At 40.6% G+C, this 26,067-nt stretch overlaps 1 long non-coding RNA gene and 1 pseudogene across 1 annotated transcript; both read right to left on the bottom strand.

Annotated features, from left to right (window-relative positions):
• Window positions 1-2,478: 2,478 nt before the first annotated feature.
• Window positions 2,479-3,055, bottom strand: LOC125937956 (NADH dehydrogenase [ubiquinone] iron-sulfur protein 6, mitochondrial-like; annotated as a pseudogene).
• A 9,343-nt stretch (window positions 3,056-12,398) lies between these two features.
• LOC125937959 (uncharacterized) lies at window positions 12,399-25,288 on the bottom strand. The gene is made up of 2 exons (XR_007462558.1): window positions 25,170-25,288; window positions 12,399-13,103 (listed from the first exon to the last, which is right to left on the bottom strand). It is a non-coding gene; the product is annotated as an uncharacterized LOC125937959 (long non-coding RNA).
• Window positions 25,289-26,067: the final 779 nt, after the last annotated feature.

Raw genomic sequence — 26,067 nt, 5'->3', positions numbered from 1 at the left:
GCCTAACAATCTTCCCAACAACAACAACAAAAATAGCTCTTTATATAGCATCCATTAAAATACAGAATCCATTACTTCAAGAGGCTGTGTCAACTGAAGTTCTTTTGTTTTTTGTTTAAAAAATTTTTAATGTTTAATTTTGAGAGAGAGAGAGAGACAGAGCGTGAGCTGGGGAGGGACAGAGAGAGAGGGAGACAGAATCCGGAGCAGGCTCCAGGCTCTGAGCTGTCAGCACACAGCCCGACACAAAATGGGCTCGAAATCACAGACCTTGAGATCATGACCTGAGCCCAAGTCTGACTCTTAACTGACTGAGCCACCCTGGTGCCCCACTCTCGTGCCAAATGAAAATGTGAATACTTCCGGCAGAGCTGGATTAAGGGTCAAGCCAGCCTGGCAGCTGCCCTAGGTGCCTGTATGAGCCACAAATCATTGCTGACTACATTAGAATGTGGTGTCTGTTAACCTGAATTTTTCACATAAAACTTCTTATAATTTTACATCTGTAAAATTTGCCTGGCCCTATTAAAATAAACAGCGCCCTTGAGTGGAATTTAAAGAGAAGAAAACCAAACATTTCCTCACAATTCAGATTAATCTCCTTTAGAATGCTTTTGAATTCTAAATGCTTTTGAATAGAATGCACATACGAAGCAGCCTTATCAACTAAACTTCTGGATTGAATAGAATGGATGGCCTTTGTGCTATTTACTAGAGGCAAGTGATTTATCTTCTTATCTACATTTTAATCTCTTTAATATACTTTAGCAAAGTGGTCTGGTTCCAAAAAAAAAAAAAAAAAAAATCACAAAAGGAAACTATGGAGAGAACAAGAAGCACAGAAAAGTAGGATTCGTTGTGCAGACTTTTTTTCCCAGGACATTTAACTTTACATTGGCTAGTGGAAATAAAAGAGCAAATTAAGCTTAAGTAAATAATTTTTATTGATAAAAGATTATTTAATGCATTTTACATTTAGAAATGTTGGATAATTATTTAATGAATATTATTGTGAGGGGCTCCCATTCTAGGGAGCCGACTTTCTCAGTTATGTCTTAACTGTAGGTTTAGAAAAGAGTTGTAAAAACTATGTTATAAATGGCAATTTAGAAATGTGTCGAGATATTTTGGGATAATTACAGTCCTTGGGCAAGCCAGCCCACCAGGTTGGGAACGAATGAGCTAGAGTGTGTGAAAGTTCTTTGGAACTTGTCATTCCTATGCTATATACTACCAGCCTCCGCCTGCTGCAGCCCTCCCACTCCTGTGTGCTGATTATAATATTGCCATATCTTTCAGGTCCCAGAAAGGCTGTGGCCCGGTCTATTAAAGTAACCCTCTCTACTAGGCAGTCAGGAAATGGTCTCCAGAGCTAGCATGCTTGAGAGCCACCCAGGTCCCGTCATACCTGACTCACCATAGGGACACATCTACTATGCCCAGTATTTGCAGCTCAGAATGCAGGTCTAGAGCCTGGTCTAGCCTGGTCTTGAACTCTGGCTGGTAGGTTGTCAAAACTGGCTCCACCAGCCCTTGCACCTGGGTGTGATCCTCAGAAGGCCCTTTCTCCTGAAACTGGACCCTATTTGTAATAATCTTCCTTATGTTTAGGGCTGTCTTGATTCAATATCTTGTAGCGTTCCAAACAAATCAGAAAAACAGGATTCCTGGCTCCAAGCCGTCTCCTCCATCCAGCAGCTGGAGAGCCTTTCTGGACTTGTGTTAACCTTGATTGTCTTGGGCCATCCCCCTTGACTTTTCAGACTGCTTTGCCAATGACTCTGGCAGGTTCTAGTTACTCTCTCTTCTCCTTAGCCCAGGGGGACTTCCCAACCTGATACTCAACTAGGATTTTGCTCTTTTGATCTTTGTACACGTACACACACACACACACACCAATATACACATAAACTTTTTTTGAGGTGGTTTTAAAAAAAGGAAACAATAGACCAATAGAACAGTAATGTGGTGGGAATGTAAAATGGTGCAGTTGTTTTGAAAAACACTATGTCAGCTCACAATATTAAACAGACGGTTATCATATGATCTTATGACCCAGAAATTTCACTCCTAGGTATATACCCAAGGGAAACAAAAACATGTCCACACAAAAACATGTATACAAACGTTCAGGGCAGCATTAATTACAGTGGCCAAAAGGTAAAAATAATCTAAAGGTCTATTAATGGATAATGAATTAAAAAATGTGGTATATCCATATAATAAAATATATAAAAAGGAACGGAGTGCTGATATATGTTACAACATAGATGAACCTTAAAAACATTATGCTAAATGAATAAAGCCAGTCACACACACCAAAAAAAAAAAAAAAATATATATATATATATATATATATATATATAGTATGATTCTATGTGTATGAAATGTCCAGGAAAAGGAATCTAAGAGATAGAAACTAGATATGTGGTTGCCTAGGGTTGGGGGAGGGTAGGTGATGGATATTTCTTTTTGGGGTGATGAAAATGTTCTAAAATTACATAGTGGTCATGGTTGCACACCTCTATGAATATATAAAAAACCACTGAAGTGCGCAGTTTCTTTCTTTCTTTTTTTTCCCCCTGGGTCACAACGCCCTTTATTCAGACGGCGGCGCACAGCACTGGGCCCTTGGCTGCTCCGGTGTTAACGCGGAGACGAGTGCAGAGCTCGGCCGCCCTAGTGATCTGCTGCTGTCTGAACTGCCGTCCACAATAGCCGCACGTCCTGGTTTTTGTTTCTTTGTCCAGGTTTATGTACAGTTCCGGGTGGCAAAAGCACCCCGCCCCCTGCCGCTATCACACGCGACCACAGGACTGTCAGCTCCACTCACAGGCTGCTCAGCAATGAAATCAATGACAAAGTTTTCATTCACCTCTTTCTTTCGACCTACAAATCGAATTTTCCTATAGTCCTTATCATCATAAACCTGGCCGGTGTGCGTAATCTTCTCTCCGGTGGGTGAGGTCCGCACCCCTAGACGCCTGGCGCCCCGGGGCAGCCTCAGCGCCTACGGGCTGCTCCCGCCCAGCAGCCGGCAGAAAGTCACCGTCCTATTTATTTTTTTATAATTTTTTTTTTAAGTAAGTTCCATGCCCAACATGGGGGCTTAAACTCATGACGCTGAGATCATGCTGTACCGACTGAGCCAGAAGGTACCCCAGGATATACACATTTTAATTTTAAAAGTACTGTCAAATTGTTGCTGAAGTGGTCATAATAGTTTATACTCCCTCTGGCAGTGAGTGGGTATCCATTTCCTTATGCCTTGACACACACACACACACACACACACACACACACACATTTGACATAACATTTGATATAACAAATCCTTAGTTTTTGCAAAGCAAATAGGTGTAAAGTGGATTCTTATTTCCATAATTAACTACTAAGGAAATTGGACATCTATTCTTAGGATTGCTTTTTTATACTCTTTCCCGCTCTTTTCTATTGGACTGTTTGCCTATTTATTTAATTTTTAAATTTTATTCTCACTAGGCTCCACTCACAATGTGGGGCTTGAACTCATGACCCTGAGATTAAGACCCTGAGCCAGTCAGGCGCCCCAGCCGTTTTACATTTTATCTTTAGTAGTTCTTTATATATATTTTGTTTGATAAATACCTATATAAATATCTATGTAGTATCCATATCTATCTGCATATGCAAATATTTCCTACCTAGTCATTACTTTATGGTTTTTGCTTTTCTTATTTTACTTAAGGCTTTCTGTCCTGCCAAGATCAGAAACATATGATCTTGGTATGAGATAGGGAACTAATTTTATTATATTTTCCAAATGACTAGACCATTGTCCCAATGTTATTTATTGAACCCTTTATCTTTTCCTCTGCTGTTTTGAAACACCATTTTTCACATACTAAATTCTTAGTTCAATGGCAATTCTCAGGCTTGTATATAAAAGTGAATCTGAAACCAGTAGACACAGGAAGTCCATGTGAGGAGAATGAGACTGGCTCTCTGAACTGTCTGGCCATGGGAGTTTCCAGCAAGGAAAGCATGGGGACTTTCCAAAGTTAGCACTGGACATTTTAGCATTAGGCAAATAAATTGGAAGCTAATACTCCACATCCTCATAATATTAATTAACAATTGATTATGTCATTTTCACTTTTTCTTTCCAGAATCTATAAAACATTGTCGCCCACTTTGGTGCAGAAAGTGGTCAGGATATTTATCTTTCAGCTCCTTTCCTGTGATACCCCCTTCAGACTGCCCATGTCCCTTAATTAAAGGTCACTGCTCTTCTCTCCTTCTGGAGTCTGGTTAAAGTCTCTCCCCTGGTTCCTTTGGACCTCTGCTGCTATTAGTCCTGGGTCCTTGCAAGAACTTTACACCTTTCCTACACTTTTGCAAATAGTTCAGTGGTGTGCTAGTAAATGGCCAGGGTTGGGGGGTGGGGGGGGAGGAGGGAAAGAGCCTTAATTTGTAGCATTTGCCAATTGCTTAGTGTAAATATTCCCATCGTGGCCCATTGTAAGCTACTAGTGTGAAATCACTGAACACAAACTTGGGAGGAAGTGCTAAGAATCAGCTTTTGTAAATAAAACATGAAAATAAATTATTTTTTAATTATCCTAATTTAAGTGTGCTCCAGACTGATGCTGACACCATCCTGGAACACCGACTCTTCACTCAGAGAAAGGAACTCTCTTTTCTATAGGACTTTAGTCTGGGAAGAGGTAAGCCCAGAAGCTTCAGAAGCTGTCTGAAAGTGACGCCAACCAAGAGGAAGGCGGAGCTAAGAGGGGAGGCAGGGAAATTCCTGGATATCATTTGAAGCCTTGGACGTAGCCATAGTTTAAGTGAACTGGGCCCTAGCCTTTTCAGGAACACAGACTAATAAATTCTCTCTCTCTCTCTCTTTCCCTTTCTTTTTCAGTTTTTGTTTATTTCTTTGTTTTTGCACAGAAGTTTAGCACAGTAATAGGCCCAGATTCCTCCCAATTTGTGATTCTATCTCAGGCATTAGGTACCATTAATAGGAAAAGTAGATTTGAAAAGATTCATGGTTTACAGGTTTACAGTATTCAGATTTACACAGCAGGTTCTTTCAAATTATACTTAGGGGAATAAATCAGTGACAATTTGGCAATCTTGCAAAGTACAGAGCCTTCCAATTCTAAAGGATTTTGCTGGTGAGTCATTAAGTTAAAAAAAGAAATCCATATCGGTAATAAATCTTTGTAGAAGTACTCTATGTTCTTTTTAAAATTGATTGTTTCTCAGTGGCTACTTCAACTAACATTATCAAAAGAATAGATTTCTGTTATAATATAAAATGATGCTTTCTGAGAAATTGTTCCTAGTCTTATTTTTAAAAAAGAGTTGACATAGGAGATATATTGTGGAGGGTACTTCCAGAAAACCAGAACTTTTAATAAATTTATTCTGTTATCATTTTTTTAAAGCATTTATTTATTTTTGAGAGGGGGGGCAGGCACAGAGAAAGAGGGGAACAGAGGATCTGAAGTGGGCTCTGTGCTGACAGCAGCGAGCCCGATGCAGGGCTTGAACCCACAAACCTTGAGATCATGACCTGAAGTCGGACGCTCAACTGACTGAGCCATCCAGGGGCCCCTAATCAGTGTTATTTTCATTGCTTAATATTATAGATCATAAACGTTTATCAGTTTGGACATTTGGGGTTATGGTGCTTGTGGGAGATGCTATGTAGAGACCTAAATGTCATTCAGCTTAGGACTTACTGTACTGGAATCCCAAAGCTGTGGTGACTGAGGACAAAAGAGGAGTCCCCAAATCCATCCTCTTACCCAAATGCTCCTCACTCACCCTCCACATATGCCATGTGCTGTGGCAAAGACCAATATATTCTTCCCCTTCAATCTGTCACCTTCTCTCTTTTTCTATGAATTAAAGCATTCATTGCTTTAATTCAGGCCTTTGGTTATTTGCAGTGGCCTCATAAGTGGTTTTCCTGCCTTTAGTCTCATCTTCATTCCATCTTGTTCTGCCTCTGTCGCATCGCTTCCTGAGGGCAGAAGCTCTGGGTTTTCGGCTAACTTCCAATCACGGCTCTCTTACCTCATTTAGGGCACTGAGGGGGCACACTGCTCTTCTTATGTAACATAAAAAGCAAGCCAGCATTATTTCTAAACCAAAACTGGCTTTTAAGTCAGGGATTTTTAGAGGTTACACATACTCCTCCCGATTTCTGAGCAGGGGAGTGACTTACTTAAGGACAAGTTACAAAGGTCAGGACCTGTTAAGGACATCTGCTATCTTTAAGAAGGAAATTCCATGGTTCTGTGCTGGCTTCAGAGCAACTCAGACCCTGTGAGGTGCTTTCCCAGGGTTCCTCCAGGATAGGAACCTGACCTACTTTGGGAGATGAGGGACTATTTCATCGGGGAAATGATATTTCTGTTGAAACCTGAGTGAGTAATGAGCATGACTTTCTGAAAAGAAGGAGAGGGTGTTACAGGGTGGTACTCCAGGCAAAGAAACAGTTTCGGTGGAGGCCTTGGGGCCTCAGGCAAGCAGGAGCCCAGGGCATTTAGGGAACTGAAAGTCTCATATGCCTGGTGGGCAGAGAGCCAGGGGAAGAGGGCTACTGGAGGAGGCTGGAAATGCACACAAGGGTGAGATCTTGTGCAGCCTTGCAGACAGTGCTGAATTTAGGATTCAGGCCAGGTCTGGAATTAAGAAGGTCAAGAGTTACTGAGATAGAGCTTTAAGGTCATCACCACAACAAAATTTATGTGCATAATTTTTTCTGTCCTTAAGGTTTCATTATATAATTAATTGACATTACAAAACAAATTAGATTTTAATTTTCATGTCACATTAGAAGAGGGGCTTTTCTAAAAAGTTTATTTATTTATATTGAGAGAGAGTCAGCACGAGCAGGGAAGGAGCAGAGATAGAGGGAGAAAAAGAATCCCAAACAGGATCCTCACTGTCAGGGCAGAGCCTGGTGCAGGGCTCGAACCCATAAACCATGAGATCATGACCTGAGCCTAAGTCAGACGCTTAACTGACTGAGTCACCCAGGCATCCCAGAATAGTGGCTTTTTTATCAAACATTTTATTATGAACATTTTTAAAGAAAGAGGAAAATTGAAAGAATTATCTACACTCTGCAATTAATGTTTTATTATATTTGTTTTGTCACGTATTTATCCATCTAGCCATTCTTCTTGGCATTCATCAATTCATCTTATCTTTTGATGTGTATCAAAGTAAGTTGCAGACATCAGTAAACTTCATCCCTTGATATGTCAGTATGCATATCATTAACTAGAGCTTAATGTTTCTTTATGTTTCCTTTTGTGTGTGTGTGTGTGTGTGTGTGGTAAAAGTCATATACAGTGAAATGCAAACATCCTAAATGTTCTATTTAATGAGTTTTGATAAATAAATAAATAAATAAATAAATAAATACACATATATAAATCTGAAGTTTCAAACAATATACAACTTTTATCAAAAATTGTCACCGTGTACTGTTGTAAGACTCTTACATTCTACATGAAGTGGTATAATATCAGTTCAAGGTAGACTGTGATGAATTAAGGATGCATATTGTAATCTTTAGCAATCACTTTAAAAATGTTAGAAAAAAAGCCAATAGAGGAGATAGGCTGGAATACAAAAAATACTCAATCCAAAAGAAGACCAAAAAGGAGGAACAAAGAAGAGAGGGGACAAATAAGAAATAAATAATGAAGGGGTAGACTTAAATACACCTGCAACATATTTCCCTATGCCTTGACATATATATATATATATATATATATATATATATATATGACATATTTGACATAACATTTGATATAACGAATCTTTAAGTTTTGCAAAACAAATGGGTGTAAAGTGGATTCTTATTTCCATAATTACTAAGGAAATTGAACATCTATTCTAGGAATGCCTTTTTATATATATTCTTTTCCGCTTTTTTCTATTGGAGTGTTTGCCTATTTATTTATTTAATATTTAAATTTTATTCTCACTAGGCTCCACTGACAATGTGGGGCCTGAACTCATGACCCTGAGATTAAGACCCTGAGCCAGTCAGGTGCCCCAGCCTTTTTATTTTTATTATTTTATTTTATTTATTTATTTATTTATTACTATTTTTAAATTATTTATTTATTTTTGAGAGAGATACAGAGTGCGAATGGGGGAGGGACAGAGAGTGAGGGAGATACAGAACCTGCCAGGGTCTAGGCTCTGAGCTGTCAGCACAGAGCCCAACGTGGAGCTCGAACTCACAAGCTGGGAAATCATGACCTGAGCCAAAGTTGGATGCTTAACCAACTGAGCCACTCAGGCGCCCCCCAGCCTTTTTATTTTTAATCTTTAGTAATTCTTTATATGTATTTTGTATGATAATGTTTTAATGTAATTATACTAAATACAAGCAGAATAAATAGCCCGATAAAAAGAGAGCGATTATTAGCATGGATAAAAAGCATGACCCAATTATATACTATTTACAAGAGATGCATTTAAATATAAAAACACAGTTTGAAAATTAAAGAGTAAAAAATCCATACCATGCAAACACTGAACGTCAGAAAGCTAGTATTTCTATATATCAGAGGAAACAGATTTAAAGAAAAAGAGTATTTCCAGGGATAAAGAATGGTATTGTAATAATAAAAGGGGCAACTGATCAAGAAGAAGTAAAATTCCTGAGTGTATATACACCTAATAACAGAGCTTCAAAGTATGTAAAAGCAAAAATTGATAATAAAGAAATAAATCTGTAATTATATTTGGAGATTTGAGTACTCTTTTATCAGTATGTGATAGAATAACTGACAAAATAACAATAAGGATATAGAAGATTTAAGCAATACTCTCACCAATTTGACCTGACATACTTAGATGATCCAATAATTTTATTTTATTTTTTTTATAAAGTTTATTTATTTATTTTGAAAGAGAGAGTGCAAGCAGGGTAGGGGCAGAGAGAGAGGGAGAAAGAGAATCCCAAGCAGGCTCTGTGCTGTCAGCACAAAGCCCGACATGGGGCTCAAACCCACAAACCATGAGATCATGACCTGAGCTGAAGTCAGACGCTTAACTGACTGAGCCACCCAGGCACCCCTGTTCAATGTGCACATTGAACATTCACCAAGATACATTTTATGTTACTGGGCCATACATATAACTGAAAGATAATATGATTTACAAGAAAATAAAAATATAAAATACTTAGGAATAAATCAATGTAACAAAAAATGTGCAAAACCTGTACAGTAAAAATATGAAATATTGTAGGGATAAATGTCTAAATAAATGGAGTGGTTAATTGTTCATGAATTGGAAGCCTCCATAGTTGTATTATGCCTACCCTCTGTAAATTGATCTATAGAGTTACAGCCATCCAGTCAAAATTCAAGCAGGATCATTTTAAAAGAAATTTACAAGCTGGTAGTAAAGTTTATGTGAAATTGCAAAGGATACAGAACAGCTAAAATGATCTTGAAAAAGGACAATGTCGAAAGACTTTACTACCTGATTTCAAGATTACTAAGAAGCTCTACAGTCATCAAGACAGTGTAATATTGGTGTAAATAGATCAATGGAACACAATAGAATCCAGAAATAGACTCACACATATACAATTAACTGATTTTCAACAAAGGTGCCAGGGAAACTCAATGGGGAAAATGACAGTCATGTCAACAAATGTGACTGGAACAACTAGGGATGTATATGAAACAACTAGGAATGTATGTGAAAAAATTGTCAGGGGCTCCTGGGTGGCTCAGTTGGTTTTGTGTCTGATTTTGGCTCAGGTCATGATCTCACAGGTTTGTGAGTTTGAGCCCCACATTGGGCTCTGTGCTGACAGCTCAGAGCTGAGCCTGTTTCAGATTCTATGTCTTCCTCTCTCTTTGCCCCTCCCCTACTTGTGCTCCATCTCTGTCTCTGTCTCTCTCTCTCAAAAATAAATAAACATTAAAAAAGTTTTTAAAAAAGAAAAAATTGTCACTGTATGTTATACTCATAGTATATACTGATGACAAATTACAATTTTGAGTCTATATTATCCATACCCTGGGAAATAAATTATGCGTGTTAACTCCTATATGAGCTCTCTCAAGCCTCAGGAGTATTATTTATTAAATAAAGCTTATTAAAGGGTTGCAATTACATTGAGGATATGAAGGCATCATTTAGAAAATAGTTGGAATCATTAAATAATAGTTTATTTTCTGGGGAATATAAAAAAGACTATTTTTTAGAGCGGATTTAGTCCCTCCCTTTATATCCATAGCAGAAGAAATTTCTATTTTCATTTATGACCAGCGATACATATTGGTAAGATGCCTAGCTGGGGATGGAGAGGCAGGTGCAAAGTGAAATGTCATGAGCCAGCAGCTGTATAGCTTGAAAGAGCTAATAGAGTTAATAGATCTATAATTGATTTATTCCTAAGGTTTCTTGTAGATACTGGAAGAATCAAGTTCACTGTGTGTCCTGTATGCAGATGGAGACCAGCAGAGGTTAATTAAAAACAGAAGTTCCTGCCCTAACAAACTAAAATGTAAATGTAACTAGATTTTGAAAAGTTTTTCCTACTATGTGCTGGGTTTTGAGAGGAGGTTTCTCAAGGACAAAAGACCAGACTGCTATATGTATAGTTCTAACTCCCAGATCCAGGAGGCTTTGTAATAGGGTAAGGTTTGATATTCTCCAAGGATTTCCTGAATCCAAAATGGCTATTGATTCTAAAGAGTCAAGTTGCAGCTGAACTAGCAGTGCAGTTTCTTTCTTATCATTCCAATAATCCAAGAGAGTCTCCCAAAAGCTTGAATAAAAATGGTCCCACCACAGAGCGCAAGCGGCACAGGAGCAGAAAGAGAGGCTCTAGGCTCTGAGCTGTCAGCACAGAGCCCGATGCGGGGCTCAAACTCACCAACTGTGAGATCATGACCTGAGCTGAAGTTGGACTCTTAACCCACTGAGCCATCCAGGTGCCCCTTCTTCTTTTTATCGACTGTGCAGGCAAGGACACTTCCTTTACTATAATGTTACTTGAAATGTTCAAGTTACAGGAGGGTTGATTCGATTACATTTCTGTTGAGTTAAATAACAGGCCTGAGGATACACTTTGAACACTGTCACTGCAGGTTACTTTCTAAGCCCTGCTAATGTTACAAATCATCTCTTAGGAAGGATTACTTTTGCAAGTGGGTCATCTCAACAATTTTGTGTTTATTCTTAGTTGGCTATTTATGGAGCAAGTACCCAGGGCCAGGCTAAGTGCTTTACTTATTACTATCTAATGTGATCTTCATGACATCCTCTCAAACAGATACTTTTATTTCCCCATTTTACATTTAACTTAGTTTAGGACAGAGAGTTAGACAGTGATAGAGATAAACCTCAAACACAGACCCGAGTCCACAATAACAAGCTCTTACAACTATTCCATATTCCCTTACTGAGCTCAGAGGGTGACGTAGTCCTGATCTTACCCCAGATCCCAGGCACCTTGCTGAAACTCCCTGTGTGTTTACTATCAACTGATTGCCAGGGCTGGGCAGAAAAACTGTCTAGGCAGGGCAGGGTGAGATAATGCAAAATGCAAGAAATTGCTTGCCTTTGGCAAGTTCTTAAGATCTAGTTAGGCAGTTGTTTTCAACTTAAGATGCATAGGTAGGGGCCAAGGGTAGGCTGCCCCAAGCGTAGGCCATTATGGCATGAAGATTATTTTGAGTTAAAAAGCAATCGAAATCCAACAGGTTTAGGAAAAGTTCTTTACCTCCCCCCTCAACTGCCTAAAAAGCATTTAGATAGAGGATCTGCTCCAAGAAGAGAGCTATCACCGTAAAGAACTACCTTACACTAGGAACTAGATATGGTAGACAGGGAGGAATCCAGCAAGGCCTGTTTGATCAAAGTCCTCTGTGTCTCCTTGTTTTTGAGTGGCCCAGCAAACATTTGTTTACCAAACATGCACTCCTTTTCATTTTCCTGTGAATTGCATTTTTTCCTTTTGAAATCCCAGACTTCTACTCCCTTCTCCTTAATTCAGAATGACATATATACCTTATTTCCATGTCTGAGTGGATTCCCCCTAGGAATGCTATTAAATTTTATTTTCTCCTGTTAATCTGTCTCGTGTCAATTTGATTCTTAGTCCAGCTACAAAGACCTTGAAGGGGACAGGACATTCTTGCTCCCTGACACACACTAGAATAATCTATGGAACTTTAATAAAGACTGATGACAGAAACTCTGATTTAATTGGTCCAGGGTGAAGCCTGGGCATCAAGATTTTTAATACTCCCCAGGTGATTCCAATGTGCAGCTAAGGTTGGCAATCACCTAGTTTGAATGAAAAAAAAACAAACATAAAATAACATTAAAAAAACCCGCTATAATGTACAAAATGATATATTATTAAATGTATTTATTCCTTACCTCTTTCCACAAAGGATAGGGCTTGGCCAAAAAATTATTCAATACAGAATGAATTCCACTGAGGGGCATGGAGTTTGAAGCACTTGTCAAAAGGGCACAGATGGGCTGGGACTCACAAGGTCAGTGTAGAAATAATTCAGGTATATTTTCTCTCTCTGGTTTGGTTTGCAAGGCAGCAGTGGCAGATTTTAGGAGAAGTGGTTCTTAGAAGACAGCGAGTGGTCCATGTACAGTTTCCAGGTGGGTGATTGGGCCAAAAACTGTTTCCCAGCAGCTGATTGGTCTGGAAGCTGTTTCCAGGCTGTCTAGCCGGTAGATTGCCTTGTCTCCAAGGGTTATTCAATCTGCAAAGTGGTAACAAGTCTCAGAAGCTTATGTGGAATGATAATTTTTCCCCATTACAGAAGCTTATTGAAGAAAAGTATTTTAAGGATGACTCATAGGCACGTTGTATATTTTTTAGATTCAACTTTGCCAGGGGTTATGAATTGCTTGTAAGGCAGAAGGTCCCTGAATGATTTTTTCCCAAGTTGAGGAGTGGTTGGAACCATTCCATGAAAAATTTCCAGCTGTTAAAAGGGTAGCATTAAACTATTCAGTGCAGTTCAACTGTTGGACTAGTTCCTGTCTTTTCTTTCTCTTTCTCAAGAGCAGATGAGGTTGCTCTCAGTTTGCTGTCAGGAGGAAAAACAGATAAAGAAATGATGGTGGAATAATAGTGAAAGAAATCTGAGGAAAAGGGTAAAATCACTAAATTCCATAATCTTAATATTTAATGCTTTTCATTTTTGCATATTTTAAATCTAACCGAAAGTCAGTATTATTTGGATGATAGGGCGCCTGGGTGGCTCAGTTGGTTAAACCTCTGGTTCTTGATTTCGGCTCAGATCACAGTTGGTGAGATAGGGCCCTGAGTCAGGCTCTGTTCTGACAGTGCAGAGTCTGCTTAGGACTCTCTCTCTCTCTCTCTTTGCCCCTTCCCTGCTTACTCTGTCTTAAAATAAATAAATAAATATTTTAAAAATATTTGGATGATGACATATGTAAAATTTAAGGTTTGACTGTCTCACCATGTATTTAAAAAAAAATTTTTTTTTTACGTTTATTTATTTTTGAGACAGAGAGAGACAGAGCATGAACGGGGGAGGGTCAGAGAGAGAGGGAGATACAGAATCAGAAACAGGCTCCAGGCTCTGAGCTGTCAGCACAGAGCCTGATGCGGGGCTCGAACTCACGGACTGAGAGATCATGACCTGAGCCGAAGTCGGACGCCCAACCGACTGAGCCACCCAGGCGCCCCTCACCATATATTTTTTAAAGTTTTTATTTAAATTCCAGTTAGTTAACATACAGTGTAATATTACTTTCAGGTGTATTATATAGTGATTCAACACTTCCATATATCACCTGGTGCTCATCACAGCAAGTGCACTCCTTAATCCCCATCACCTATTTAACTCATCCCCCCACCCACCTCCCTTCTGGTAACCATCAATTTGTTCTCTATAGTTATGTCTCACCATATTTTTAAAACGATGCTCTCAATTTCTTTATTGTTTCTCTTTTAGAAAGACAGAGAGGGAGCACAAGTAGGGGAGAGGGGAAGGAGAGAAAGAGAGAATTTCAAGCAGGCTCCACACTCAGTGCAGAGCCCCACTCAGGGCTCAACCCCACAACCCTGGGATCATGATCTGAGCTGAAATCAAGAGTCAGACACTCAAACGACTGAGCCACCCAGGAGCCCCTCAGTTTCTTTATCTTATGGTGGCTCACCAAGTTCCTTTGAAAGTATGATGGCATAACATGATTTATGAGCAAATGGTATATTTTTAGCTTTAGAATCAATGACTATTTTTAAATGGCACACACCACATAACATTTGTTTTAATTATCTAATTTCAAAAATGACAACAATAATCAGCATTTATGGAGAGGCCACGTTGTGGCAGGCCCTTTTCTAGGACTTGAGATACGGTTGGCAAGAAAATGGACAAAATCCTCTTTCCCTAGCAGGGAAAGATAGGCATAACAGCCTTAGATGACCCAGAATGCTTCTGGGCTGCATGTGCTTCACACATATTAGCTCATTTCACTCTCTTAATCCTGTGAAGGAGTTGCTGACATCGTCTCTATTTCCTAGGGGAGGAAAGCAGTGAGCAGAGAGGTTCAGAGACTTGCTGAAGGACATACAGTTAGTGACCATGAGAGCTGGGATTTGTGGCTCCAAGGGCAGCATGCTTAACTGTAATGCTATTCTGTCTCTCCATAATTAGCTCATTTCTACTTATTCTGCTGATGCAAGTAATCAAAAGTCTTCCTTTTCCTTTCTCAAATTTTTTAAATTTTTACTTCAAATATTTAGTATTTCTCCACAAGGTATTGGATAGGTATTATTGCTGACACTTTCCAATTACAAGAGACTCACTCACTGTGTGTGCCTGGTACTTTAGTAACCCAAGAAAAAGAAGAAGAAATCTTTGCTTTGATGGACTTGCAGAGATGTTGCCTCAAAATAGAATGACAGGTAGATGATACCTACAGCCTCAAATTAGAAAGTGATCCAAGGAAGCAGTTCCCAACCTTCTGTGCACATTAGAATCACCTACAAGAGTTTTAAAATAGGACATCTGGGTCCCACTTCCAGGGATTCTTTTTTTTTTTTTTAAGTATTTTGAGAGAGAGAGAGAGAGAGAGAGAGAGAGAGAGAGCATGTGCACAAGCCGGGGAGGGGCAGAGAGACAGGGAGAGAATCCCAAGCAGGCTCCCTGCTGTCAGTGCAGAGCTTGGTGGGGGGCTTGATCTCACAAATGGTGAGATCATGACCTGAGCTGTAATCAATCAAGAGTTGGACACTTAACTGACTGAGCCACTCACGTGCCCCCCACTTCCAAGGATTCCAACTCAATTGGTCTGGAGTGGGTTAAAGCATCAATATTTGCTAATATGGTAATCTGACAAAGTTATTGAATATTTAGAATCCAAACACTTAAAATCACAGTCTTTTTTTTTTTCCATAGTCATTGCGAAAACCACAATTTTGAATCAGATTGACCTGGATCAAATCCCATGCCTGCCACTCATTAGCTGTGTGGTTATGGGTTATGTTTCTGTGTGGGAGGAAAAATTCCCCTCTCCTTTCTTAGGTTCTGGAGGTGGGCCTAAGAACTAAACTGATACAAGACTGGTTCATAGGAGAAAAGTGGACAGATTTTATTACATTTTTGCATGTGCGTGAGAGCTTTCACAAAAAAATGAAGACTGGAAGAAGTGACCAGAACAGGAAGCTTTTCCACCTTTTAGACAAAGATACCATAAATATGCGAAGAAATGATACGACGAAGGGGTTCAGTGAAGGGCAGTAAATTGTGGGAAAGTGGCTAGGAGATAAATGAAAAGGAAGCCAGTGGAAGAAAGGGGCTATTAGTAAGTTTGTTTGTACAGACCCATTTCTGTGTCAATTCCCAGTCTTCTGGTGATAAGGATGTTTTTCTCTTCCTGGTACAGGGAGGGTACTTTTCTCATGGGAAATTTTATGGTTTTGTTTTTAGGTAGAAAAGGGTAGATCAGAAAGACCCTCCTGCATCTGCTGTTTCTGAAATACCTTCAGCTCCAAATAATCAATAGCCCCAAGCAACGTAATTTGGGTGGCACGTCCTGAACTCTTTCATTTCTCAGTCTAAGCTTCTCTTTTCTCATCTGTAAAATGGAAATAATTATTTACTTCTTAAGTGTTGTTGTAAGAATTAAAGAATATGTGTGAAAATAAGTTTCACAGTCCTGGTTCAAAGTGTGTCTAATTAATGGTTACTTTTATCCATTCATGGGTTAATTCACTCAGCAAATACCTGCTGTATTTCCAGCCATCATTCTGAGGCTACTGCATTGAGTAAAACTGACTAGGGTCTTGCCTTCCAAGTGCTACTTTGGATTTTTTTTTTAGCATGAATAAAACGTTAAATCTCATGGTACTTCTACTGTATTTTATTTTTTTTAAGATTTCTTTTATTTTTAAGTAATTTCTACTCTCAACATGCGTCATGAACTTACAACCCTGTAATCTCATGATACTTCTATTACTCTATCCTGTACTCTATCCTGTACCTGGGATCCTATCCTTCCCTGTCCTCAGAGGGCGCACTCCATCAGTTGTCCCCTCATCTCTCTCTCCACTGGCTTTTTGTCATATTCATTGAATTGTAATTGACTGAAGTGTAATCATCTTTTTTTATATTAAAAAAAATCTCTGAATCAAACCCTTTGGCTTCAAGTTTGGCTTCCAAGAGTTACTGCCTTAGCTCCTTGCTCCTTTTGCTTCACAGGCAAGTATAGGTATTGCCTGCACTCACTGTCTCCACTCTGCCCACTTTATCACTTCTCATTCGCACTGCAGAATACTGTAATCAGGCTTCTGTCTCCATTACTCTCTCTATATTACTCTCAATGGGGTCACTCCCTTCTTAAAACCATTCAATGAAGGGCACCTGGGTGGCTCAGTCAGTTAAGTGTTTGACTTTGATTTCAGCTCAGGTCATGATGTCACGGTTTGTGGGTTTGAGCCCCACATCGGGTTTGGGGAGGGGCAGAGAGACAGAGGGGAACAGAAGATCCGCGCATGTGTGCTCTCTCTCTCTCTCTCTCTCACTCTCTCTTTCAAAAATAAACATTAAAAAAACAACAACCATTCAATGACTCCATATTTACCTTGGGATCACCTCCAAACTCTGAAGTGGCATTTGGTCATTTTCCAGCCTTCCTCTCCCTATTCTCTCTTCTATCTGCACTCACCTCCCCTACCTGCTGCCCAAGCCTCACACACCCCACAGAGTTGCTTGGGGTTCCTCACAGCATGTACTTGCACCTCTAGGCAGTGGTACTCTAGAGCTGATTTGTACCTGCTTGTGAAGTACTTACTTCTTCCCAAACCCATGTTTAGGGATGTCATGTTGGGAGCTTAAAGTCTGCCTTGGTGGGAGTATTGATATCAAGGACATTGGCAAAATCTACAGATTAGGGCGTGCTTGCCTATCCCCAGAGAGATGGTTGTTAAATATTTACCACACACCATTGCTTTTAGACCTTTGCACTTATGGTCCCCCAGACCCCCAGCTCAGCTCAGCTTATGTGACTTCCTCTTGGAAGCTTCCCCTGACTCTTCAAGATTGGGACAGATATCCCTCTCTGTGATTCGTGGAAGGGTGGGCAGCCCCCCACAGCGCCCCCCTGTGGCGCTTATGCTGACTTTTTCCATATCCTGTACTGGCCAAGTCAAGTCATTGAGGTCAGGGCCTTGCTGTGTTCATTTGTCACTGTTCTCCTTGGATAGTACATGACATATAGCAAGGTGCTACATCATATTTTTAAATGAATCGATACATGAGTAATGGAAATAATAAGTCCTCCCTACTAAATAATAAGCTTTTTATGGTTCATTGATGGGTCTTCATCTTTGTAATCTCTGGATTTCCTCACATAATCAGCATTCAGTAGAAATATGAATTGAAAAGAGCAGACTTAAAGTATACTTTTTCTGAGTCTAAAACTAGGGCCCAATGGAAGATAACCATTATGAGCTTGGGTGGCTCAGTCAGTTAGGTGTCCGACTCTTGATTTCGGCTCTGGTCATGATCTCATAATTCGTGAGATGGAGCCCCGCATCGGGCTCTGTGCTGACAATGAGGAGCCTGCTTGGGATTCTCTCTCTTTCTCTCTCTCTCTTCCCCTCCCCTGCCTGCATGCTTGTGCTCTCTCTCTCAAAATAATAAGTAAACTTAAAAGAAAAAAAAAAGACAACCATTCGATAAGTGAGTCAATGACCTTTGAAGTTAGCATTCTGTGGAATCCAAACCTGGCGTTTTGAAATACATCACCAGAAACTTCAGATGTTCCCTAGCCATCAACCTGCCTCAATGTACTACTCATTCGGTCATTTCTCCTAATAAGGTGATCCCAAGCTTATGCCACGTCTTTCTCTCTTCTTTATCTATAGCACAGCCACACTCCTTGCTCATAGATTTATATACATGTTGAGCCATGAGGTAGGGTAGGGAAGCGGTGTGGTGCGGTGAAAGGCACTTGGCAGTTGGGAGTCAGGAGACACTGGCTATGTCTGTCATAACCTTTCTGGAGACTTTGTCTCTTCATCTGTGATGGGGAAAATATCTTCCCTATCTAATTCACCAAGTTTTGGTAGGATCAAATGAGTTAATGTAGGCGAAAATGTTTTTTATAAATTTGGGGCATCTGGGTAACTCAGTAGGTTAAGCATCTGACTTCAGCTCACGTCATGATCTCGTGGTTTGTGGGTTCGAGCCCCACGTCTGGCTCTGTGCTGTCAGTTCAGAGCCTGGAGCCTGCTTCGGATTCTGTGTCCCCCTCTCTCTCTGCCCCATCCCCGCTCATGTTCTCTCTGTGTCTCAAAAATTAAAAATTAAAAAAAAAATAAAAAATAATAAAGCTGCCATCTTATTAAAAAAAAAAAAAAAAAGAAAAGAAATACAGAATCTCAGCCCTGCCCCGGACCTCATGAATCAGAGCCTACATTTTAAAGAGATCCCAAGGGAGTGAGTGCATTTAAGTTTAAGGCACTTTGCCTTAGGGACCATCTAATAATTTTCAAATGGGAAAACAACAAATCAGGTCTTGAAGGGTGATTTCCCCTCTTCAAAGCCTAATATGCATGGGTGGCAGAGCTTGGATTATGAACAAAGGTCTCCTGACTGCTGGCAGGTTCCAGCATGGCACACACCACCTCGCAGCCTAGGTCTTTAGCTTCCAAGCTGTGAGGCTTTGGGCAAGTTACTGAACCTCTCTGAACCTGTTTCCTCATCTATAAACTGGAGATGATAGCAATGTCTACCTTATGGAACTGTGAGGATTGACACAAATTGGAGAATCTCTGAACATTTTGTGCAAGGTAATGCATAATTCATACATAAAATTTTATTATTCTTAAATGGAAAGTCAGACAACGTTCTGCATAATTCAAAGTGGAAGTAAGTTTTTTTTTTTATGGCACACAGAAACAGATAGCTATTTATATCTCTGAACACCATCATGACTTGACAGTAATGTTTAGAAAGCAGTTACTTATTTTTCCTTCTAATCTTTTATATTTTCCATTGAAGAAAGTTGTGTAAACTGCACAGCAGAGGCACTCTGCTAGTCACTGTTATTCAATCACTTGTAGGTTAGACTGACCTGTTATTCTGAATTTGGTGAACCAGGGCCAAATTCAACCTTTGGAGCAGGCACACACATAATGTAATTGAAGAACCTGCCTCACTGACCTACTTTCTTGGTCAATGAAACAGTAGAAGGCTTGATTACCTGGTTTTTAGCTCCATCTAGTGGCCATACACAGTTTAATTTTTGGTTGTAGAGAAATGGGGAATTCTAGTTCCTTTTTTTAATTCAAATATGTCCAGCTTATCATCATGCAGAGGAAATGATCCAATAAACAATGTTTAATGCTCTTTGTTATATTTGAAATAATAGACTTGGGATTCTTGGAGCTAGTGAGAAAGTTGGAGACCTTCCTATGTAGAACAGGAAGACTGGAATCATCTTTGATGCTTCCCTCATGAGATATGTCCATTCTATCATTGAACCAAAAAAGTTAATTTCTCAAAACATTATCCAGTCACATGTACTTATTTAATCCTTGCTGGGGGACTGTCTGCTTAGTGAAGGAAAGTATTGGATATTTCTCCAGACTCTAGATTTTGGTTACTGGGCCCTGATCTCTTGTAGTGCCTCGGAGAGAAATAGCTACAGGTGCATTCAGAAAGAAAAGGCCTGTGCAACAGGGCTTCCAGCCTCACAAAAGATGCCCTTTCTCCCATAGTACGGTCAATGATCAGTAGAGAGCTGAAGGAGTCATGTCAAGTGTCAGTGCAGCAAGCCAACCTTGCCTGGGGATATATTGTCTGAGCCCCTGGGACGAAGATGTAATTCTAGGCATAGAAGTGGGGGAAACCCCCCCAAAATGCCAGCGCTAACATTTCCTGCTGAAGAATACCTCTTTGGAAGAAAGATTATTTTGAACTGGTTATTTTTGAGCAACAGCAGACACAGAAGAAATTCTGAAAAGAGTAGAAGTTACTGTTGTGTAAGGGAAATTCACCATTTATAGGGGAAAGGAAACCCCCATTCGTGAGCATGTGTCCCTTTTGGTACGCGGAAGAGAAAGATGACTCTAAAATTATAAGAAACTTATCAACAGAGAAAGCGCCACTTAAATCTGCATAAAAAAGTTTACATTTTACTCTGCTTTCCCTGGTCACTCCACATAAATGCACACCACCACCCCCCCACCCCCAACATCTTTCTTTTGTCTTCACTTGAAGATGGTATTCAAGGTGGTGTCTTGGGCTTTCTGGTGGGGAGTGTTACTAAGTGTCCCTGAGTATCTCCCATCTATACCTGATGTATACATATTAATAAACTTTGTTTTTCTTGTTAATCTCTCTTATTACAGGAGATAATGGCTAAAAACTCAGAAGAGTAGAGGAAATATTATTTTTCCTCCCCCCACACTACCTATTTAGTAGGAAGGGATTCAGAATTAAGATTAGGTTGATTAATAGAAAATAGAGATGTAGGGGCGCCTGGGTGGCGCAGTCGGTTAAGCGTCCGACTTCAGCCAGGTCACGATCTTGCGGTCTGTGAGTTCGAGCCCCGCGTCAGGCTCTGGGCTGATGGCTCGGAGCCTGGAGCCTGTTTCCGATTCTGTGTCTCCCTCTCTCTCTGCCCCTCCCTCGTTCATGCTCTGTCTCTCTCTGTCCCAAAAATAAATAAAAAACGTTGAAAAAAAAAATTTAAATAAAAAAAAACTTAAAAAAAAAAAAAAAGAAAATAGAGATGTAATATTCTTGCACAAACATGTGGGTGGGGAATCAGATCTCTCTATGTAGGAGCCTGTTCAGGGTTGGGCATGTATTTGCACCCCTGGAACTGGAGTCGTCATATTGAGTCCTTGTTTGGGAATTGATGTTGATGAATTAAACAAGGAGGCCATTAGACTGAAGTGGCTCTAATGTCATGGCAGGCTACGTAAGCAAACCAAAATCTAAGCCTGTAAATGCCTCCAGGTTATGAAATCAAAATGCTAAGGACAACTAATCCCAAACAGCCAACTAGGCTTTAAGGTATAGCCAAATATAATTTATTTTCTTTGCTTCTACACCTCCTTTGTATAAGTCTTTCCCCTGGCTCCTGTCCCCATAGTGATCCAAACCATTTCCAGTTTAGCAAGCCCCAATTCAAAATGATTTTTGCTCAAATGAACTCTTTTTTTAAAGCTTATTTATTTGAGGGAGAGAGAGAGAAAGAGACAGAGAGAGAGAGAGAGAGAGAGAGAAAGGATCTCAAGCAGGATCCAAGCTGTCAGCACAGAGCCTGACTTGGGTCTCGATCTCATGAACCATGAGATTATGATCTGAGCCGAAATCAAGAGTCAGATGCTTAACTGACTGAGCCACCCAGGTGCCCCTTCTATTAACATTTTTAATATGCCTCAGTTTATCTTTTAACAATGTGTAGACATGAAATTGGGCTTTAGAAGTCTCGGATCACTGAGAAAATACCTGGAGCCTCTGGGGAGACTAAGTTTGAAAGCATGGACTACAGACTTGAAACTCTTCAAGCAGGTGTAGCACTGTTGGTGGAAAGTGGGAAGAGACGGTGATTTTGAGTTTGCTCATATATTTCATTCTCTGCAGCTGCTAGCAATATACAAAACCAGAGAGGGACATGGAAGGTGATTTTTAAGGTCTCTGTCTCAGTTTCTGACTTTCTAAAAAACTGCATGATACTCTTAAAAAGGAAGACATTTTCAGGGAGCAAGAACTCTTGTCCCCTTCAAGGTCCTTCTAGCTAGATTAATAATCAAATTGACATGAGACAGATAAACAGGAGAAAATAAAATTTAATAGTGTCCATACAGGGAATCCTCAAAGACGTGGAAATTCCAAAGACCGTCAGGCAAAATGAGGTCATCCCCAACTAAAGAGAAGGGGTAGGGGTCTGGGACTTCAAAGAAAAGGAATGCACACCATAGGGCAATAAGACGAAGAGATGTTTGGTAATTAGATGTTTGCCCTGCAATAGAGATGGGTCACTCAGATAAGGCTTATCCTTATTCTGGGAAAGACCCCCCAATTTAGATTCTTCCATGCAGTTAAGGAAGAGACAAAAGTTTCTCTTGAGTCCACAAGGTCTCAATTGCCTTCAGAATAATCTTCATGCCACAGTGACCTATCTTGGAGTGGCCTGCCCTCAGCCCCTGTAACATACAGCAGTCAAATTCCTGGGTTCAGAAAAGCTTGTTTCTGCAAGCCTGGACATGCTTCCAGAGGTAAGGGTGGGTGTTATGGGTTGAATTGTCTCAAAAGATATATTGAACTTCTAAACTCTGGTACTTGTAAACGTGACCTTATTTGGAAATAGGGTTTTTGCAGATGGAATCAAGCTAAAATGAAGTTTTACTAGAATAGGTTCGGCCCTACTACAATATGACTGGGGTCATTTGAAGAGGGAAATTAGGACATAGCCACACAGAAGAGAACATCATCTTTTTTTTTAAATTTTTTTTTTGTTTATTTATTTTTGAGACAGAGAGACAAAGCATGAACAGGGGAGGGGCAGAGAGAGAGGATGACACAGAATCCGAAGCAGGCTCCAGGCTCTGAGCTGTCAGCGCAGAGCCCGACGCGGGGCTTGAACTCACGGACCATGAGATCATGACCTGAGTCGAAGTCGGACGCTTAACCGACTGAGCCACCCAGGTGCCCCAGGAGAACGTCATCTTGATGACAGACACAGGGGGGTGTTGGCCATGTGAAGACAGAAGCAGAGGTTGGAACCAAGGAATGACTGGGGCTACCAGAGGCTGGAAGAGGCAGGGAAGGATACTTCTCCAGAGGCTTTGGAAAAAGCGTGGCCCTGTTAGCCTTGATTTCAAACACCTTGATTTTTGAACGTCTAGCCTCCAGTACTGTGAGAGAATCAATTTCTGTTGTTTTAAGCCCCCCAGTTTGTGATGCTTTGTCAGTGGAAGAGTCCTCCATTGGAAGATGAACCTCTGGGTCTAAGGGCATTTTCTGGGGATGGAATCCCACCTCAGGAACAGGGATGGTAAATCCCTGGGCAGTGAGGACTATGGAGATGCTGGTAGATACTTGAATTAATGCTTGCCACCTGAAGAAATACCTAATACTGCCTTTGAAGATCTCAGTGCTCTTACAGCAAACAGTGATTTAGTACTAATGGCTGAATGTCTGAGTTCTTTAGAACAGACTTTTGGGCACTAAAACCCTAAGAGTGGACCAGGTAAATTTCCCTTTAAAAGGGATTGGGAAAAGTCTGCATTTATACTAAGGTTAGGGACTTTGGTCCAGAGGACACTGGCTTCAAGAGCTTTAGATCCAGAAAGCATGGGTTGCAACAAGGGCAGATCCAAGTTTTTAGGGGTCCTTGTATCAGTTTCCTGGAGCTGTTACAAAAGAGTACCCAAAGCTGAGTGGCTTAAAACAACAAATGATTGCTGCACAGTTTTGGAGGCTAGAAGTCTGAAACCGAGTTGTAGGCAGGGTCATGCCCTCTCTGACAGCCCCAGAGGAGAATCTTTCCTTGCCTCTAGCTTTTGGTATGTGCTGGCCATCTTTGGGATTCCTTGGCTTATAGATGCATTCCTCTAGTCACATGGCTGTCTTCTCCCTGTGTCTTCACATCATCTTCCCCTCTGTGTAAGCCTGTCTTCAAGTCCAGATTTCTCCTTATCCTAAGATGCCAGTCCCACTGAATTAGGGCCCACTCTAATGACCAAATTTTAACTTGGTTACCTCTGTAAAGATCCAATGTCCAAATAAGTTCAAATTCTGAGGACTAAGGGTTAGGACTTCAACATATCTGTTTGCTTGCCCACAATTAAACTAATAACAGGCCTGAACTTAAAGTTAAAAACATAAAATTACTAATACCTTATTAGGCTTGGAGGGAGATTGTGCAAATAAGAAGCTCCACAGTACATCCTCTTTTGGCTTACAACATTAGAGTAGCTGTTGGCAGCTATGAATCTGACTGCAAAGAAGTCGTGTTGTACCCACTCCTATCAACTTACCTGGGCCTGTGCAGGCAAGCAAGAGAGAGAGAGGCTACTTATTGTTCTGCTTCTGAACTTATGCCCTCGAGGAAGATGTGAAGCTTAGAGGGGAGAAACTGGCTGTGAAAAGTGTGGGTCTGTTGTCTGAAGATCGCTCTTTTTTGTACATGACCCTAAATGCCAGTCAGTGACTTCATTTGGTGCTCAGCAGTGGAACAGAGTTTTGAGTTTGTTTTCCTTGGCCCCATATCCTGAGCTTAGAACCTCAACCTCTATGTGAGATGTGACTCATGTTCCTTCTTTGCTCCAAGCTTAGCCCACCATGATCTCCTTCTGAATTTCTTCTATGTACTGTAGCTGGTAAAGTACAGGCAGGAGGTGGAGGTGGTGGTGGTGGTGGTGGTGGGGTCACTAGAATGAGGAAGGAAGCCGAGCATACGTGATACCAACTTAGTCCCTGCCAGCGAGGGAAAATGGGAATTGATAAAAAAAACCCCAAAAACCAAAAACCAAAAACACACAAAACAACGACTATCACTCATTGACATTTTGCCAACTTCTGGGAAGCCAGATAGGAGCACCCTTCTACACATGTCAGAATAAACCGAAAAGTGAGATATTCTCCCAAGATTAGGCTCACCTTTTCCATCCTTAGAGATTTGGAGGATCAAACACTTCACCACTCTGGGCATGGTATGCAGAGAATTGGGCACTATTTAGGCCGACTTCTGGTATGTAAGGAAACTGGATCTTATCTTGTCCTGTCAGAAGAGGTGTGATACACTCACAAAAAGGTCAGTAGTTGTAAGGTGGACTTTACAGGGTTTCAAGGTAGACCAGGAGTGTTACCTAACTCAGGCTCTCAGAGAGATAGCCATTGGCCCCTCTTTCTTTATGGGGGAATTCTGAATCTTACCGAGAGAGTCCAGGCATTCAGGGGCTGAGCTGCCTCCCAAATTTCCCACTGACTCTTTAAAATATACCCCCCACCCGACCTCACAACCTTGCAGTTCAAATATAGCATTGTTTAAAACCAAACTGCTACATTATAATTAATTTCCCCTTATCCAGCTTTACGTTTAATACTTTACTCTGGTAACTACAGGTCTTATTACAGGACCGAGTTTATAAAATGCTTCCAATCACCCCTGCTTAACTCGAAGGGAAAGACCGTTTGTTTGGTAAGGCAAGGAACACCGCCAGTTGGTGGGTATTCCGGCCGGCACTTCCTGCCTTTGACAATCATACACAAGTTAGTAACTTTGAGACATGGCCCCCCCTGACACTCCCAAATACGCGGAAACTTTTCTTCAGAAATGTAAACAAAACTCTCGAAAAATGCTTTGGGATTAATTTTAGATACTTCATGGATCCTTAGAAGTACACCTCCCCAAATTCTTCTTTTCTGGCATTCCAATTTCTCGCCCTTATAATTTCTCTAAGGCTTGTTCCCCTGAACCGCATCAGGGAGAACTTCCCAAATTCCAGATCAAACCCAGATCCCTCCAGGACGTCAAGCTTGGCAGAAAAAAGGGCGA

This window comes from Panthera uncia, assembly GCF_023721935.1.
Source record: "Panthera uncia isolate 11264 chromosome B2 unlocalized genomic scaffold, Puncia_PCG_1.0 HiC_scaffold_24, whole genome shotgun sequence".
Classification (NCBI taxonomy): Eukaryota; Metazoa; Chordata; class Mammalia; order Carnivora; family Felidae; genus Panthera; species Panthera uncia.
The sequence above is the reverse complement of the archived record's forward strand: the minus strand, read 5'-3'. Positions and strand labels throughout refer to the sequence as shown.